The sequence below is a fragment of the Pseudorca crassidens genome, chromosome X (genome assembly GCF_039906515.1).
Source record: "Pseudorca crassidens isolate mPseCra1 chromosome X, mPseCra1.hap1, whole genome shotgun sequence".
In the NCBI taxonomy this organism is placed as follows: Eukaryota; Metazoa; Chordata; class Mammalia; order Artiodactyla; family Delphinidae; genus Pseudorca; species Pseudorca crassidens.
In genome coordinates this window covers 9,149,441-9,169,225 of record NC_090317.1, presented here as the reverse complement: position 1 = coordinate 9,169,225, position 19,785 = coordinate 9,149,441, and the positions used below count along the sequence as shown (strand labels likewise).

At 38.2% G+C, this 19,785-nt stretch overlaps 1 pseudogene; it reads right to left on the bottom strand.

The window, feature by feature from the left end:
- Positions 1 to 7,977: 7,977 nt before the first annotated feature.
- On the bottom strand, positions 7,978 to 8,562 carry LOC137217314 (peptidyl-prolyl cis-trans isomerase A pseudogene; annotated as a pseudogene).
- Between the last annotated feature and the right edge of the window lie 11,223 nt (positions 8,563 to 19,785).

The following is a 19,785-nucleotide window of genomic DNA, read 5'->3' as shown; positions in this document are numbered from 1 at the left end:
TGCCACTGTGCAATTCCCAATGTAATATTTGATTCAATCAAGTATATTCAAAAGATTCCAATTGCATGAAAGGTTATTGAGCAATGAGGTATTCACATAGCCTTGAATATTACCCCAAAGATTACTTATTAATTACAAAGAAACAAAGATACTATTAAAATGGAGAGAATTGGCAGTCACTCTTCTAATCCAGTATTCAAAATTATTACCACCAATATGGGACATTTGACATTATATGTCTCCTGATGTGATATAAGAAATATAGGAAATCATATAAAGTCCTTGTCAAAATGTTTAACCTGAATCTACTAATGTAGAAACAGACAATTGAGAACATGAGACATTCTAAAGGGCAATAGACCTGGGTTCTTCGAAATTATCACTATCATAGGAGAAATAAAGTCAGGAACACTAGTCTAGATTAAGAAGCTAAAGAGACATAATAATCAAAGACAAAATATGACCCTAGATTTGACCTTGGATTGAAAATTAAATACCTATAAATGAAAATTCCGAAGATAATTGAGGAAATACAAATCTACACCGGATATTAGATGATGTTGAATTTACAGTAACTTTCTTACTGTATGTAAGAAAGTATTCTCATTACTGGGAATTACAGGCTGAAGTATTTAGGGGTCAAATGTCAAGATCTATGTAATTTATTTTCAAATGGGTCAGCAAAAAGAGAAAGTATGGTATGATGTAACGATTGGTGAGTCTAGATTAAGTTATACAGGTATTCATTGGAGTATTTAAAAAAGTTTTCAAAATAAAAAGCTGGGGGAAAATATAATGCTGGGATTTTTAGTCTCTCCCTGTTTACTTGCCTTAAAACTGTAATGCATTTGGGGGAAAATGAACATTTTTACAACAGTAAATCTTCTCATAAAGAGAGTTAAATATGCATATACTCCTGGATTCAATCCTTAGGCATTCCATTTCACTCTCTTGGCTTTACTTCTACCTTATTGGTCATTCTTTCTAAGTCTCTTTTGTTAGTTCTTCCTCTGTCTTCTAAATTTTGAATATATTGAGGCCTTGGTCCTCATCTCTCCTCTCTCTTCCTTGGTTATCTCATGTAGAAGCATAGCTCTACGATACCAACTCCCAAATTTACATCCCTCAGTCTACTTTCTCCAGCTCTAAACTATAATAGTATATCAACTGTTTACGTCTCCACTTGGATATCTAATAAGCTTCTTTAATTCAGCACATTGCAAATTGAACTCCTAGTATTTCCCTTATGAACCTGCTTCACCCAGAGCTTACTCCGTCTCAGCTGTTAGCAACTCCATCCTTCTAGTTGCTCAGGCCAAAATCTTGGAAATTGCCTCCTAACAGGATTCTCTGCATCTTACCCTTGCCTCTGTATAGTCTGTGATCAACACAGTAGCCAGAATAATCCCTTTAAAACTATATTATAGGGCTTCCCTGGTGGCGCAGTGGTTGGGAGTCCGCCTGCCGATGCAGGAGACATGGGTTCGTGCCCCGGTCCGGGAGGATCCCACATGCCGCGGAGCGGCCGGGCCCGTGAGCCATGGCCGCTGAGCCTGCGCGTCCGGAGCCTGTGCTCCGCAACGGGAGAGGCCACAGCAGTGAGAGGCCCGCGTACCGAAAAAACAAAAACAAAAACAAAACTATATTGTATTAATCTTCTTCCCCAAAATTCTTTAATGGCTTTTCTTTTCAATCAAAGTAAAGTAAAAAATTCCACAAGGTCTTACAAAGACCTATTTGATCTGATCCCCTGTTGCCTATATGACCTAACCTTTTATTTCTCTCACTCTTCTTCAGCCACATTGAACTTGATTTTCCTAGAATGCCTGTGCCATGTTTCCTCTGCCATGAAACATTATCCCCCAGATATCTGTATTACTTTATGCCTCAAGACCTCCTTCTATTTTTTTGCTAAACTCTCAACCTCACAACGAGGCTGACTCTGACCACTCTGTGTTGTATTAAACTTGTAGCCATATCCCTACTCTTTTATCTCTCTCCATATTTCAATTTTCCATAGCAGTCATCAAATTCTAATATACAATTTTCTTATTATATATGTTGACAGCTTATTACCTCTCTTCTTCAATGTAATGTAAAGTCCATGGGGGCAGAGATATTTGAGTGTTTTATTCTCTGCTATAACCCAAGAAATTCTAATGGTGTCAGACATATAGTAAGTACTCAGTAGATGTTTGTTAAATGAGTTAATTGTTTTCAGTGTAAATTTTTGCATTTTACTTAATACTTTTCCTGAACTTTTCTTAATAAATATTCTTTGGTACTTTATTATTATCTCTATTTTCAACGGATTTTTGTACTCATTATTCCAGTTGATTAGTACTACTATAAAACAGAACTGTTACCTTCATCTTTCTTTGTTTCTCTCCAACCTTTCATGTGTCCAAAGCACTGTATAATTAAAACCAAGACAGACTCCCCATCCTCATAATTGAAAGTTCTATGTATGTTCATTGGGATCAATAGCTATGGCCCCTTTTTTCTTTTTTTAACTTTCTCTCTTTGCATCAATTTTATTTATTTATTTATTGTTTTGGGGTTATTTAATTTTTTTTTTAACTTTTTTAATTGAAGTAGAGTTGATTTACAACGTTGTGCCAATCTCTGCTGTACCTCTTTTAATTTCTGATATCGGTGTTTGGCATCTTCTTTCTTTCTTCTTGGTGAGCATGGAAGATGTTTATCAATTTCACTGAACTTTTCAGAGAACCAGCTTTGATTTATTTGATTTTCTCTGTTATTTTGCTATCTCCAGTTTCATTTACTTCTATTCTAATTTTTATTATTTCCTTTCTTATACTTGCTTTAGGTTTAAATTGCTCTTCTCTCTTTAGCTTTCTATGATGCAAGCATAAGTTATAGATTGTAGATCTTTGTTTTTCTCTAATATATGCATTGAAGACTATGAACATCCTTGTAAGCACTGCTTTCCCTGTATCTCACAAATTTTGATAGGTTGTATTTTCATATTAATTTAGTTCAAAATACTTTAAAATTTCTCGAGACTTTTTCTGTGGCCCATATGTCATTTAGTAGTGTGTTGGTTAACTTCCAAATATTTGGGACATTTCCAAGTATTTTTCTGTTATTGATTTCTAGTTTAATTCTACTGCTCTCTGAGAACATAATTTGCATAATTCCTATTAAATTTGGTAAAGTAAGGTTTTTTAAAATTTTTATTGGAGTATAGTTGATTTTAAATGTTGTGTTAGTTTCAGGGGTACAGCAAAGTGAATCTGTCATACATATACATATATCCACTCTTTTTAGATTCTTTTCCCGTATAGGCCATTACAGAGTATTGAGAAGAGTTCCCTGTGCTATACAGCAGGCTAAATTTGGTAAGGTATGTTTTATGGCCCAGGATGTGGTCTGTCTCGGCAGATGTTCTGTGTGAGCTTGGGAAGAACACGTATTCTGTAGTTGCTGGATAGAGTATTCTATAAAAGTCAATTAGATCAGTTTGATTGCTAGTGCTGTTCAGGTTAACTATATTCTTACTGAAAGACAGTTGTTGAAGTATAATAGTTGATTTCTCTATTTCTCCTTGCAGTTCTAACAGTTTTTGTCTCCCAAATTTTAATGCTCTGTCGTTAAGTTACACACACGTCTTTTTATTTCCCTGGAGAGTTGACATTTTTATGATTATGATCCTATTTATCCCTGATAATTTTTATTGTTCCAAAGTCAGCATCATTTAAAATTAATATAGCTACTTCGTCTTCCTTTTGCTTAATGTTTGCATGGTATATTTTTTCCATATATTTACTTTTAACCTCTGCCTTTAGAGTGAGTTTCTTGTAAACAACATAGAGTTGGGTCTTGGTTACTTCCCCCACCCTTGTTATAGAAATGAAAGAATTTTTCTTGGCTTTTTAACATGAGAACTTGGTGGGATCCCTGGAGGTAAAACTCACAAGTGTGGACGCCTCCCTAAGACTGCAGTCCCTAAGGATTCCTCGCTCTCAAACTAGTCTACACACTGCTTCCAGTAATTTCTCAAAGTTATGGTTTAAGTGTTCTTATCACTTTATGACTCTACTGGCATCTAATTCAAGTAAATTGATCTCAACTCTTCTTCTTTCTCTCCAGATTTTGGGATAGTGGTTTGCCCTACAACTTTTATTCTCTAATGGTTCCAAGGAAAGTCACTGGTTTTCAGTTTGTTCAGTTTTTTTCTTGTATGTATGGCAATGATGATTTCTAAGCTCTCTACATGTTGAAGCTGAAATAGGAAGTTGTCCTTGTTTTTGAGTATGATACGCTTATATTTGTTCGAGGTTTGTGTGTGTGTTTTTATTCTCTGAGGTTCTTGCGTCTCTGGTTTGCTGTCACTAATTTTGGAAAATTCTTCACCAGTGTTTCTCCAAATATTTATTTCTGTCCTTTTCTGGCTTTCTTTTTACAGTCCGGTTGCACACACTTAAGACTTATTTAATAAAGTACCACATCTATTGATACATTCCAAATATCTTAGCTCCTAGATAACTAATGATTAAGACCAAATGTCACTTTTGGAATAAGGCATAATTTTGCAGAGTAATTCCACAGATTTAGGCTTTGAAAAAGAAATGAGATCAGAACTGGTGAAAAAGTGGAGGGAAAGCATTTAATAGGGGATATTGACTTGAGCAAAGTTATCAGCGTGTAACTGTAAGAAATTTTTAGGGATCAGAGAATAGAGCAATCTGCATATAGTGTTCATTTTAGAAACGAATAAGGTGTATGCCTTCTTTTTGCTGAGTTAATACCTACTCACCCTTCAGAACTTGCTTTAAATATCAGATCTAGCATTTTCTGACCTCTCCAGAATAGATTTAGTCCTCCTACTTTATGCTTTCATAGCACTATTCATTTGTTTGTTTTTATATCATCAATAGTAGTAGTACACATTTATTGAATGAGTACTATATGCTAGGAATTGTGTTAAGCACTTAAGAACGATATCATTTGAGTGTACGTTTAAAATTTGTCTTTTACCCTCCACTGTATGTAGCATAAAAAGACATGGCAGATATGTCTTTTCTTTCACCATTGTATCCCTAGTGCCTAGCGTAGAGCTTGCCACGTATTAGGTGCTTAATATATCTTTGTTGACTGATTAAGTAGTTAAAGACGTTATTGCTGACTTTATTATTTACTCCTAACTAATGAAGGTATTCTTCTTTCTAGTCCATTGGATTCATTTGTTGAGATTGCTAAATTACCACTTCAGTCAATACTTAAGGCTAGTAATTCTGAAAACGCCTAGAATGGCCCTGCGGTACCTTGAAGGATTTTGGAGTTGGATGAGAGAGAAATAACCACTGACGAATTCACTGTATTCTGTTTGGACCACATAACCATGTGTGAAGTAGCTGCCACTTTGAAATGATTGGAATTTGGAAGTCATTTTATTTGGGATTTTAAAGTTAATTTAACCACAAATTCCTTATTCAAAACCGATTTAAATGCATAGTATTGTCAAAATTATTTTCTTGCATTCTGTTCATATATGTATGTAGTTCCTACTTGGTTGAAATAATCTTGGTATCATAATAAAAATTTCTGAATCCATTTAATAACCATGTATAAGAAATAACTATATTTCTCTTATCTGTCAGCAAAGTGCTACAGTCTTTTTTTTTCTTCCAGTGACCTAGATATACCCAGAGCCTGTGAGATTTGCTCTGAATTTATCTTAAAAATCAGTATCAGTTTTCCTTTGCCTATTTCTATAGGGAATATTTTCTCTTTGCCTTCCATCCAACCGCAGTAGAATCTTTAGTCAGAGACAAATAATATGACAAGCTTTCCAGATTCATCTCCCAGAAAAGAAAGGAATGTTTTACATTGGTTCATTAAGTAGAGATATCCTATCCTGAGCAAAGTCCCAAGCTAGCAGTTGCTAGCTGATGTTCAAAATAGATAAAAATAGATAGATTTAAATCATCTAGTATAATATTTGCATAGAAGATCTTTTTCTCAGTAATTAATCATTGAATCATAATGTGTGTTCACTAACATACCAAATATACTTCGTTCCAAAAGATGAGCATAATAATTTCTTACATGTGTTTAGTACTTTGTAAATTCTAAAGGTTTTCAAATCTGACAGCACAATTGATCCTCATAACAACCCTTTGGGGTAGGTAAGGTGAGTGTACCTGGCATTGTATTGGCTCATACAGTGTTCATTCCTCAAGCATTTCTCTTTTACATTCTTCTACTCCAGAGGCTGGAAAGATGAATTCTTGTTTTCCAGTCTCCCCTGCAACCAAGACTGACTTTGTGGCATAGTTCTTGCCAAAAAGATGAAAGAAAGAAAAATCTAAGTAGTGTTCTGAGAAATCATTTTGATTACTGATGAAAAGAAGGACAGGTAACATGTGTTTAGCCTCATTCCTTTACCCTCTTTGCCTATAACACACAGATGTGATGCCTGGAAGTACAGGAGCCATCGTACAGCCACATGGTAATGTTGGGGAGGAAGAAATTTTCCTCTACCCTTCTAGGTTCTTCTGGCTAGTCTAAATTGACATGAGACAGATCAGCAGGAGGAAATCAAACAAAGTTTAATAACATGTATGCATGGAAGAGACCCAGGAACACTGAGTAACTCACCAACATGGCTGAAACCCTCACCTTATATACCATCCTCAGCTAAAAACAAAAGAGGATGTTGATGTAGTTAGTGGTTTGGGATTTCACGGGGGAGAAAGGCAATTGACACAGAGATGGAAAAGCAAATGTTTGGTAAATAAATGTTTGCTGGGCCAGGCAGAGACATTGGGCCACAGAAAGGAATTTTAACCAACAGACTTAGCTAAGTCCGTCCCTGTCCACACACCTAGTTCGTAATTGTAGTTATCTTTAGGGATAGCTCCCTTCCTGGAACAGGTCCTCTATCTACATTCTTTTAGGCACTTAGGGGGAAAGTCAAAGGTTCTTCCTGAGTCTTTTGGGCCTTGATTGTTTTCAGCTCCAAATAATCCGCATGCCAAAGAGACATTTTGGGGTGGCAAGTTTTACTCCCCTACAGTAATGATGGTGAAACACAAAAAGCCTTAGTCCTTTAATTCAAAGGACTAAGTCTTTTAATTCAAAGACAATTTAATTCAAACATTGCCTGCTCATTTTTGGATTTCTGTTATTGTGAGAGAAGATAACTCCTATTTGAACCACTGTTCTTCAGGTATTCTGTTATTTGCTAATACATTTCTAGCTAATGGAATTGGCTCATCGCTATTTAATAGGTAAGGACAATAAAACTTAAAATGAGAAATGACATGTCCATTAACATAACAACAGCAGGGGAATGCGTCCTTAGCTTTCTGTACATTTTAATATGCTAATACACTTAAAATATTTTAAATGGAATCTTAAGCTAAGAAAATGAAAATTGTTATGCTTTTAAAAATAGAGCAAATCTGGTAAAAAGATCTCAGTTACTTCTAGACTAGAGCACATTACCATTCTCTGGAGGCTGCTCTGAGCTCTAACATTTTCCATACTTATTAAGAAAACTGATGCATATATACAAGCACTTTTCTATGGTATTTACTCAAGAGTGGACTTGCTGGGCTACGGAGTACGTGTGTCTTCAATTTTATTAAATAATTCCTAACTGTTTTCCAAAGTGGTTATATTAATTGCACACGTCCACTGATAGAGTATTAGAATTATATGTTTTTCACCACTGGATATTATCAGACTGTAAAAATTTGCCAGTCTGGAATGTGGGTAATGATCTTGTACTGTCGGGTTTTTTGTTGTTGTTTTTTAGTTTTTATTTCATAATCATAAACAACTTTGCAATCCAGCTAAACTTGGAGGGGGATAAGGAAAATATGGAACCGAAAGAACTGCAGTAAGAACACAAAAATTATAGGATATTTCGAGCAGATGGGGGTGAAGGGGGGTTCCCCTGAGCTACAGAAGGAATGTCTGGTGGTTAAGATAAAACACAATTCAGATTTATAAGATTTGTCCACAGTCAGCAATGGTGATCTTCTTGCTGGTCTTGCCATTCCTGAACCCAAAGCACATGGCTTCCACAATATTCTTGCCCTCTTTCACCTTGCCAAAGACCACATGCTTGCCATCCAACCACTCAGTCTTGGCAGTGCAGATGAAAAACTGGGAACCGTTTGTGTTGGGGCCAGCATTTGCCGTGGACAAGATGCCAGGACCCATATGCTTCAGGATGAAATTCTCGTCATGAAATTTCTCCCCATAGATGGACTTGCCACCAGTGCCATTATGGCGTGTGAAGTCACCACCCTGGCACATAAATCCCAGAATTATTCTGTGAAAGCAGGCACCTTTGTAACCAAATCCTTTCTTCCCAGTGCTCAGAGCGCGAAAGCTTTCTGCTGTCTTTAGAACTTTGTCTGCAAACAGCTCGAAGGAGATGCAGCCCAAGGACTCTCCCTGGATGGCGATGTCGAAGAACACGATGGAGTTGACCAAGGTGTGCAGCGCGGGAGGCTCAGGGCGGCGGCATCTGCAAGGCCTCTGGTACTGTGGTTTTAATTTATATTTTCCTGAGTTGAGTACCATTTCAAATGATCTTTGGACATGTGGAATTACTCTGTTTTGAAGGAACTGTTCAAATCTTTTGTTCATTTTTCTGTAGAGGTCTTTGTTGTCTTTTCCTTATTGATTTGTAAGATTATATATAAATATATATACCTGATTCTCATTATTCACAATAGTTATGTTCTACAAAGTCACCATAAACACTGAATTAGCCAATGATGAACTATGCTTTTAGGAAAAATACAGGATTAGGTTCCTACGGGTCTCTGGTGACATTTTCACCGACTGAAGTGTCATTTGTGTTGTATAGGTTCTTTGCCAATGTCCTTTTAAAACAAGCCAGTCTCATCAGCATTGTAAATCTTCTCTTCCCATTACTCTTTTCCTGTACAACATTTAGTGGATACTTTTAAAATTCTTCCACAGCCTCCTGACCTGCAGAACCTGCCTCACCTACAAGTTTAACGTTTTTCACACCATATTGCCTTTTGAAACAAGCAAGCCAGTCAGCCAGGATTAGTCAAGAGGGTTTAATATTTTCCTAACCCTGAGTAATCTGACTGTAAATTTCTTTGGCTTTCAGCCTCACAACATTGAGGCCCACTATGCTTTTATTAATTGGTTATCATCTTATAAATCCACAGACTTAACCACTCTTCCATCTTTTCCATAGCATCATCACACACTATAGCTGTTACTTTAGCACTTTCCAGAGCTGCCTGATGTAAAGATGGACAAATTTCCTCTTCCTTTTTCTGGATATACCAAATCGTTGGCTCATTAACTGCGAACTTGTGAAATGTGAAATAAAATGGAGTCACTTATGTTAAGGGGTCTTAAAATAGAGCTGGGAGGCCATTACCAAGGTGGACTTTATGCATGTCCCAACTGGGTGGAACCCCAATCTGGGTTCTGGCTGGGTTCGAGTCCCAGCGTGTGGGTTCAAGTCCCAATTTGTGTTGCACGGTTTCAGAGCCATGAACTTTTGAACTGGGTCAAACTACAAACCAAGGACTGGGAGTCGGCAAGAACACCTGCAACTTGTCACAGTAACGAACTTTACCTCCCTTCTGCCTCTAATTCCAATTAAAATTCCTTGTAATGCAAAACCCTCTTCTTTGCCTTTAAAAGCTCCTGACTTTTACGCCCTGGTGAGACACTTTGGGTTGCAACCCGAATCTGTGTGCCCCAGTTGCACTTCTTTGATCTCAAATGTCAACTACGAATTGGCACTCACCATTGGTACTTGCCATCTATCGCTACAAGGATTAAATCAGGTGCTGCTGCAGCTGCTGACTTTCAACACACCCTGAAAGCAGTTCAGGGTGGAGAGCAGAAATGAGGCACTCTGTGCTCTGGGAAAAACTGGCAGAACAGGCCTTCAGATAGTTAGATATTTCCAGGAGCTGATTTTATGAGCCCAATTTTTGCATCTCCTCGTATCTAGAAAAGCACTAAAAGCCTTCATGGTGACGACTGCTCCTTGTGACTAGCAGTAACCTGCACGAGACAAGCAGAAACCTTCTGTAAAAAAATATGTGCTCTATTGCATGTACTCCCCCTTCACCAAAATCACATATATACCGGCCTTCCGCCCTGCCTCTTTGGAGCAGTTTCTCAGAGCTATCTGTAATGCTGTCTCCCGGGCTCCAGTCCTCATTTTGCCCCAAATAAAACTTAACTTGCAACTCTCACGTTGTGTATTTTTTAAATCGACACAAATAAATGCTTTCTACTTGATTATTGCCTCCTAGGTTTATTTAGGTTGACAAACTCACGGCCAACAGCACTGTAACTCATGCCTGAACAAAGTTTATTAATACTCATAAAGCAAATCATAGCCTGCTTAGGAACACTTGGACAGTACTCCAATGCTGTGCTTGGAGGCCATTTTAGACAGCAAAATCACTGAAAACAAGCGAAAAAAAAAATGCAAGAAATATGGCGCTAAATAGACCTTGAAAAGAACACTTGCTTACAGTATGAGAGCTGAAATAAGGCAGAGAGCATTGCCTTATTCGACCTCAGCTGGCAATGTCTGTGTTGAAAGACTTAAATTCACCACTCAGTGCATGATCATAAATGACCACAAAAACACGGTAAGTATTGATTTTGGGATTACAATGAAATTTTGTGAGCAAATGAATCCACAAGTACCAAATCTGTAAATAATGAGGAGGGATTGTGTATATTGATGTATGTGTGTGTGGCGAAATCAGGGTTAAATTTCATTTTTTTCCCTGTGTATACCCAATTGTCTCAGCACCATTTAAGAAGAAAAAAAACCTGACCTTTTCCCACTCCTCTGCAGTGCTACTTTTGTCAAAAATCAAATATCCATTTATGCAAGGTTCTATGTGATATTATGATTTATAATGAGAAGTATGTATTTGGTCTTTGTCCTGTTTCTGGCTCAGAGCTCCTAAAACACTTGGAATTTCCTAAGGATGAGAGCCATAATGGTGTTTTGTTATGTTAATGAGGTGACTTTTGGAGAGCACTTAAGAAACCTATGGGTGGGGGCTGATTGCCAGGAGAGCCAACCACGTGATTAGAGGGTTGGACCTTTCACTAACCTCCCCCACCTCTGGGGAGGGCCGAGGGGCTGAAGGTTGAATTCAGTCTGCCAATGATCAATGATTTAATCAATCATGCCTATGTAATGAAACCTCCATAAAACCCCAAAAGGACGGAGTTTGGAAAGATTCTGGTTTGGCAAACGTGGAGATTTGGGGAGACTGGTGTGCCTTGAGAGGGCTTGGAAGCGCTGCACCCCCTCCCACATGACTTGCCTATACATCTCTTCCATCCTGCTGTTCCTGAGTCATGTCCTTTTATAACCAACCGGTGATCCATCCAGTAAGTAAAACGTTTCTCTGAGTTCTGTGAGCTGATGTAGCAAGTTAATCAAGCCCAAAGAGGGGACTGTGGGAACCTTTGATTTGTAGCTGGTTGGTCAGAAGAACAGGTGATAATTTGGACTTGAGACTGGCCTCTGAAGTTGGGGTCAGGAGCAGTCTTGTAGAACTGAGCCCTTAACCTGTGGAATGTGATGCTGTCTCCAGGTAGATAGTGTCAGAATTGAGATAACTTGTAGGACACCCAGCTGGTGCCCCAAAAATTGTTGGTATGGAAAAACCCCTCTCACCACATTGGAAATTGGTGACCCAAACAATTATAGCAACTCTATTTCTGCCTTCTCCTGTTCTGCCCATTTTACTGTCCCTATACCAATATCACACTGCCTTAATTACTATAATTTTATAATTATTTTTTAATTTAATTTAATTTTTGTCTGTATTGGGACTTCGTTGCTGCACGTGGGCTTTCTCTAGTTGTGGCTACTCTTCTTTGCGGTACACGGGCTTCTCATTGTGGGGTGGCTTCTCTTGTTGCAGAGCATGGGCTCTAGGCACATGGGCTTCAATAGTTGTGGCACGTGGGCTCAGTAGTTGTGGCTCGCAAGTTCTAGAGCACAGGCTCAGTAGCTGTGGCTCACGGGCTTAATTGCTCCACAGCATGTGGGGTCTCCCCAGACCAGGGCTCGAACCCATGTCCCCTGCATTGGCAGGTGGATTCTTTACAACTGCATCACCAGGGAAGTCCCAGATGTTATCTTTTTAAATGTCACTTTCTATCTGTTGTTGATGGTACATAGAAATACCATTCTCTTTTACGTGTTTTTTTATGGAGAACTTGCTAAACTTACTTATCAATTCTAATAATTTATCTCTATATTATTTTGTATTTTTATGTGCATAATTATATATATAATGTGCATATATATATATATATATATATATATATATATATATAAAATGTCATCTTCCCCTGCACCCTTTCTGATGAATATAACTTGACCATGCTGGCTAGGACTTCAGCACAAATGTTAAGTTGAAGTGGCGGTAGTGGGCCTCCTTGTGTTGTTCCACATTTCAATGGAAATTGTCACCATTAAGTATCTTTTGTAACCGTCAGTTTTCAAGTAAAGAAAGTTTAAAAAAATTTTTTTTTTTTTTTTTGGTCACACTGTGCGGCTTGTGGGATCTTAGTTCCCCAACCAAGGATTGAACCCAGGCCCTCAGCAGTGAAAGCACACAGTCCTAACCACTGGACTGCCAGGGAATTCCCTTAAAGGAAGTTAGTTTTCTTATAGAAATTTAGCCAAGTCTTTCTATTATGACTATGTTATTAATTATATCAAGTGATTTAACTCCACCTATTTTGATGATCCTATGATTCTCCCATTTTAATATGGTACATTACATTAATTAAAATTTTAAAGCAAAACAGAACAAGCATTTCTGAAATAACCACAATCTAATGATATATTATCCTTTTTTTCTGTTGCTGATACTTTGTGAGGATTTTTGCACGTATACTTTGGAATGAGATTCACAAGTAATTTTCCTGTCTTATACAACTCTTGTTAGAGTTTTTAACAAGCTGTTAGACTCACAGAATGAGTTGCGAACTGTACCTTCTTATTCAATTATTGGGAATGATAGTGTAATGCGCGAATTATTGCTGTCTTGAATGTTTGGTAGAACCACTAGTGAAGCTCTTTGTACCTGCAGCTTTCAATGTAGGAAGATTTTCATTACTAATGCAAATGCTTTAATCATTAAAGAACTATTCAGTTTTAAATTGCTTCTGGGTAATTTTTGGTAAATTATAGTTTTCTAGAAATTTATACATTGTATCTAAATATTAAGTGTATTACCATAAAGTTGTTCATGACATTCCCTTATTAATATCTGAAAGATCTGTGACAATCTTTTGTTGTTCATTCTTTCTTTTTTTTTTTTTTTTTTTTTTGCGGTATGTGAGCCTCTCACTGTTGTGGCCTCTCCCGTTGCGGAGCACAGGCTCCGGACGCGCAGGACCAGCGGCCGTGGCTCACGGGCCCAGCCGCTCCGCGGCATGTGGCATCTTCCCGGACTGGGGCACGAACCCGCGTCCCCTGCATCGGCAGGCGGACTCTCAACCACTGCGCCACCAGGGAAGCCCTGTTGTTCATTCTTAATGTGTTTTGGCAGACATTTATTGAATTTTTAGAATAAATGTTATTTTTAATTTAAATTAATTGCAGAAAAATTGCAAAATTTAATTACAGAAAAATTGCAAAGACAGTACAGACTTCCTGTATACTTTGCACCCAGTTTCCCCTATTATTAACATATTATATTAGTATCATAAATTTGGTAACAAGCCACCAATATTGGTATCCTATTATTCACTAAAGTCCATATCTTATTCCAATTTTTTTTAACTTTTCACATAACGTCCTTTTCCTCTTTCAGGATCCCATCAATGATCTCACATCACATTTAGCTGTCATGTATCCTGAGGCTCCTCTAAGACAGTGACAATTTTTCAGACTTTCCTTGTAGTTTCGGTGTCAACATTTTTAGGTATTGGTGAGGTATTTTATAGAACATCCTTAAAGTGGGATTTGTCTGATGCTTTTCTTATAATTAGACTGGGGTTAGGTTATACACTATCAACAAGACTTATGACTTTTAATGACCTTGATCACATGGCTGAGGTAGGGTTTCTCCAGGGTAAAGTTACTTCTATTCATCTTTTCTTTTTTTTTTTAACATCTTTATTAGAGTATAATTGCTTTACAATGGTGTAACAGTATCTGCTTTATAACAAAGTGAATCAGTTATACATATAAATATGTCCCCATATCTCTTCCCTCTTGCATCTCCCTCCCTCCCACCCTCCCTATCCCACCCCTCTAGTTGGTCACAAAGTACTGAGCTGATCTCCCTGTGCTATGTGGCTGCTTCCCACTAGCTATCTATTTTACATTTGGTAGTGTATATATGTCCATGCCACTCTCTCACTTTGTCCCAGCTTACCCTTCCCCCTCCCGTATCCTCAAGTCCATTCTCTAGTAGGTCTGCATCTTTATTCCCATCTTGCCCCTAGGTTCCTCTGACCATTTTCTTTTTTCTTTCTTTTTTTCTTTTTTTAGATTCCGTATATATGTGTTAGCATACGGTATTTTCCTCTTTCTGACTTACTTCACTATGTATGACAGTCTCTAGGTCCATCCACCTCACTACAAATAACTCAGTTTCGTTTCTTTTTATGGCTGAGTAATATTCCATCATATATATGTGCTACATCTTCTTTATCCATTCATTTCTTGATGGACACTTAGGTTGCTTCCATGTCCTGGCTATTGTAAATAGTGCTGCAGTGAACATTGTGGTACTTGACTCTTTTTGAATTATGGTTTTCTCAGGGTATATGCCCAGTAGTGGGATTGCTGGGTCATATGGTATTTCTATTTTTAGTTTTTTAAGGAACCTCCATACTGTTCTCCATAGTGGCTGTATCAGTTTACATTCCCACCAACAGTGCAAGAGAGTTTCCTTTTCCCCACACCATCTCCAGCATTTATTGTTCGTAGATTTTTTTTTTTTTTTTTTGCGGTACACGGGCCTCTCACTGTTGTGGCCTCTCCCGTTGCGGAGCACAGGCTCCAGACGCGCAGGCTCAGTGGCCATGGTTCATGGGCCCAGCCACTCCGCGGCATGTGGGATCTTCCCGGACCGGGGCACGAACCTGCATCCCCTGCATCGGCAGGCGGACTCCCAACCACTGCGCCACCAGGGAAGCCCCTGCTGAGAGTTTTTATCATGAATGGATGTAAGTTATTGTCTGATGCTTTTCTGCATCAATTGATCTTATCACATGTTATTTTTTTCTTTAGACTATTGATATGGTTTGCATTGATTGATTTTTGCATGTTGAATGAGCCTTGCATATACACTTTATCATGGTGTATATTTTTTAATACAGTGCGGGATTCAATTTGTTAATATTTTGTTGAAGATTTTTGTATCTCTGCTCACGGGAGAATGGTCTATAGTTTTTCTTTCTTTCTTGTGATATCTTTATTTGGATTTCATAAAAGGGTAATGTTGGCCTCATAAAATGAGTTAGGAAGTGTTCCTTCTGTTCCTATTTCCCAAAAGAGATTATAGAGAATCGATATTATTTCTTCATTAAGTGTTTGGTAGAATTCACCAGTGAAATCATCTGGATCTAGTGCTTCCCTTTTGGGAAGGTTATTAATTTTTATTTTCTGTAATAGTTTTAGGCCTACCCAGATTATCTGTTTCTCTTTGTGTGACTTTTTGTAGTTTGTGTCGTTCAAACAAATGGTCCATTTCATTCAGGTTATCAGAACTGTGGGCATGGAATTGTTAATAGTATTCTGTTGTTATCTTTTAAATTTTCATAGGATCAGTTATATGATCCTTCTTTCATTTATGATATTTGTATCTTGTACTCTCTCTTTTTCTTTCGGTTAGCCTGTCTGCAGGTTTATCACTTATTATTATCTTTTCAAAGAAACTGCTTTAAGTTTCTTTGATTTTCTCTATTTCTGTCCTGTTTTAAATTCTATTGATTTCTGCTCTAATATTTATTATTTCTATTTTTATTCTAGTTTTAGACTTAAGCGTATTTTTTCTTTAGTTTCCTAAGATATAAACTTAAATTATGGATAATAGATCACTGTTCATTTCTAAAATATGTATTTTATGCCACGAATTTCCTTCTAAGCACTACTTTCCACTCATCTCACAAAATTTCTAAGTTGTATTTTATATTCATTAGGTTCAAAGTATTTTTTAAAATTTCTCTTGAGACTTTTTCTTTGTTTGTTGTATTATTTAAAAATGTATTGTTTAATTTCCAAATATTTGGGAACTTTAGAGCTACCTTCCTGCTGTTTATTTCTCATTCAATTGCTTTGTGGTATGAGAATATACATTGTGTGATTTCTTTTATTAGGATTGGTTTCTGGAGAATTGCCTTGTTCTTTAGACTTGACTGGTTTAGGATATCTTTTTCCTCATTTTCCTTGACTCTCTGTGTTGGTGTCTGTGCATTAGACAAAGCAGGCACTTCTCCCAGTTTTCATGGGCTGGCCACGTATAGGACAAGACTCCAACAAATCAGTCCTGCCAGAGGTTCTGGGGCCTCTAATAATTCTTTCCCTCCTCAGGGGGAAACTGAGAGCTTGGGTTTTTTATCTGCTCACTGTGTGCTGAGCAAGAGAAGGCATCTACTAGCCCAAGCTGTGTGACTTCTGTCTCTCCTGGGGCTGGTAGATGGTGCTGGACCTGTTTGAACTCTAGGACTAGTGAGATAGATGCTAGGTCTTTGGGCATCTCAGGAGAAGTTGGGAAGCTGGCTGCAGGGATCAACTCTTTCCTTCCCCAGGAGGAAGCTGAAAGCTGGGATTTTCCATCTGTTCATTCTGTGCTGAGCAGAGGAAAGAATCTATGGCATCTACCAGCCCAAGCCATCAGTTCAGCTCTGCCCCTGGCTGCTAGACTATGCTGGACCTGTCAGAAGTCCAACTAGCAAGACAAAAGCCAGTCCTCTAGGGAGCCCCTTTGAAAAAGTTGGGGTGTTGGATATGTGAACCAACCCCTTCATTTCCCTGGGTGAAGTTGGGAGCTAGGGGATCTCTTCCGGATCCTATGGAGCTGGGCTGGGATCAGGGACCCCAGTAAGAGGTGTCCCAAATCTCCCTACCAGCTTCAGTGAGTCTGGTTTAGCTTTCCTCGGGTGCAGGAGACTTTCTCTTAGTTTCTAGATTTCTTACAGTGGGAATTTGTCCATGAATTGTTGCTGAACCAGTTTGTTTGTGGGAGGAAGGAGGATCCATGGTTTCCAACATCTTGCTGATATCACTCCATACGCTTTCCTTTAAAGGGGTTAAGGTGTGTTTTATGGCCTAGAAAGTGGTTTATCTTGGTGACTGTTCTTGAGAAAATTCATGTGACTTGAGAAGAAGGTGAATTCTACTCTTGTTGGCTGGAGTATTTCATAAGTCTCAATTAGACCAGTTTGCCTGATAGTGCTGTTTAGGTCATTTACATCCTATTGATTTTCCACCTGGTTGATTTATCAATTACTAACAGGGGAGTTTTGACTGACCAAGTGTCCACCGTTGTCTATTCCTTACTCTCTATTCTGTCTTGACCAAAATTTAGTCAGATTTCTCTCTTCCCTAGGGCCCCTGAACTTTGCTTGTCCCCAAGTGTGAGCAAGTACTAAAGTGCAGAACATCTTCCCTTATCAGTTTATATTGAGAATTGGCTGACCACAGTGTGACACGTGTCCTGTCAGACCCTGCTGGGCATTTCTTCTAATTGGCAGTACCAAAGGTACTGCTTACGTTTTTGTTTGATTTTGAGATGCTTGCAGATTTCTGAGATGGGGTAGATCTCCCTGTTACAATAGTTTTTCTTCTGAATAGAATCTCTCCTTATCTAAGTCCAGATTTGTTTTTATTTGACAAAAGTTTCCAACCCCAATAGATGATTTGTCTATTTCTCCTTAAATTTCAATCAGGTTTTGTTTCATGTATTTTGGCACTCTGTTGTTAGCAACATATGCGTTTAGAATCATTATGTCTTTTTATAAAATTTAACTCTTTATCATTATGTAATATCCCTCATTAATCTGTTTTTTTTTTTTTTCTTTTTTGCCGTGCCACATGGCATGTGGGATCTTGGTTCCCTGACCAGGGATCAAACCCACACCCCCTGGAGTGAAAGCAGGGAGTCTTAACCACTGGACCACCAGGGAAGTCCTCTCTGGTTAATTTTTTTTTTTTTTTTTTTTTTTGTGGTACGTGGGCCTCTCACTGCTGTGGCCTCTCCCGCTGCGGAGCACAGGCTCCGGACGCTCAGGCTCAGCGGCCATGGCTCACGGGCCCAGCCGCTCCGCGGCATGTGGGATCTTCCCGGACCCGGGCACGAACCCGTGTCCCCTGCATTGGCAGGCAGACTCTCAACCACTGTGCCACCAGGGAAGCCCCTCTCTGGTTAATTTTAAGTGTCAACTTGGCTAGGGCCCAGTACCCAGATATTTGGTCAAACACAAGTCTAAATGTCACTGTGAAGGTATTTTTTTAAAGGTGAGATTAGCATTTAAATCAACAGACTTTGAGTAAAACAGATTTTCCTCCATAAGTTGGGTGAGACTCTTCCAACTAGTTGAAGGCTTTAGAAAATAAGAGAGGCCCCGTAACCTTGTTATGTGTTAACTTGACTACACTAAGGGATGCCCACATAGCTGGTAAAACATTATTTTTAGGTGTGTCTGTGAGAATGTTTCTTAGAGAGATTAGCATTTGAATTGGTAAACTGAGTAAAGAAGATCTTCCATCACTAATGTGGAAGGGTATCATCCAATCCCTTGAGCCCCTGAATAGAACAAACAGGTGGAGGAAGGGTGAATTTGTTGTCTTTGCTTGAGCTGAGACATCCACCTTCTCTTGCCCTTGGACATCGAAAGTCCTAGTTCAAATATTCTTCTACTTTGTTCTCTTTCTTCGCCTTCTGATATTCAAATTATTCATGTGTTACACATTTTTGGAATTCTTATTTTGTTCTTTTATTTTTCATTCTTTTTTCCCCTTTGTATTATAATTTAGGAAGTTTCTATTGACACATCTTCGAGTTTACTGATTCTTTCTTCAGCCATGCCCATTCTTCTGATGAGCCCATCAAAGGCATTCTTCATTTATGTTACCATGTTTTAGTTTTCCAGAATTTTCTTTTGATTGTTTCTCATAGTGTCTGTTTCTCTGCTTATATTACTCATTTATTTTTTCATATTGTCTACTTTTCCATTAGACTCCTTAACATATTATCATTGTTATTTTAAATTTCCTGCTTGATAATTCCAAAATATATGTCACATCTGAGTCTTATTTTGATGCTTGTTTTGTCTTTCCAGACTGTTTTTTCTTTTTGTTTAACATACCTTGTAATTTGTTGTTACAACTAGGCATGATGTATTGAGTAATACAAACTAAGTTAAATAAACTTGTAGTGTGAGGTTTTATGCATTTTGGTTAAGTTTGCCTATATTTAATGTTTGCTGTAGCTGTAGATGACAGAGGTTTCAAATTCTTGTCATGTCTTTTTTTTTTTTTTTCTTTTTTCTTTTTGTCTCCCCTGTTGTCTATTGGCTTCCATGAAAATACTTCCTCTGGGTCTCTGCTTCCATCTGTGAATTATATTGGTATGGTGGTGGTGTGTGTCAGAGGGTAAATGTTCTATAATCTTACAGTTAAAATTTTAGTGGTCCTATGTCCCTGAACTGTGAGCTTCGGAAGCGCTTCTCAGATATCCCCCTTTTAGGTGACACACAGAGGGTGCCGGCAGTCAGGCACATGCTCTATCCCCCAGGTGGGAT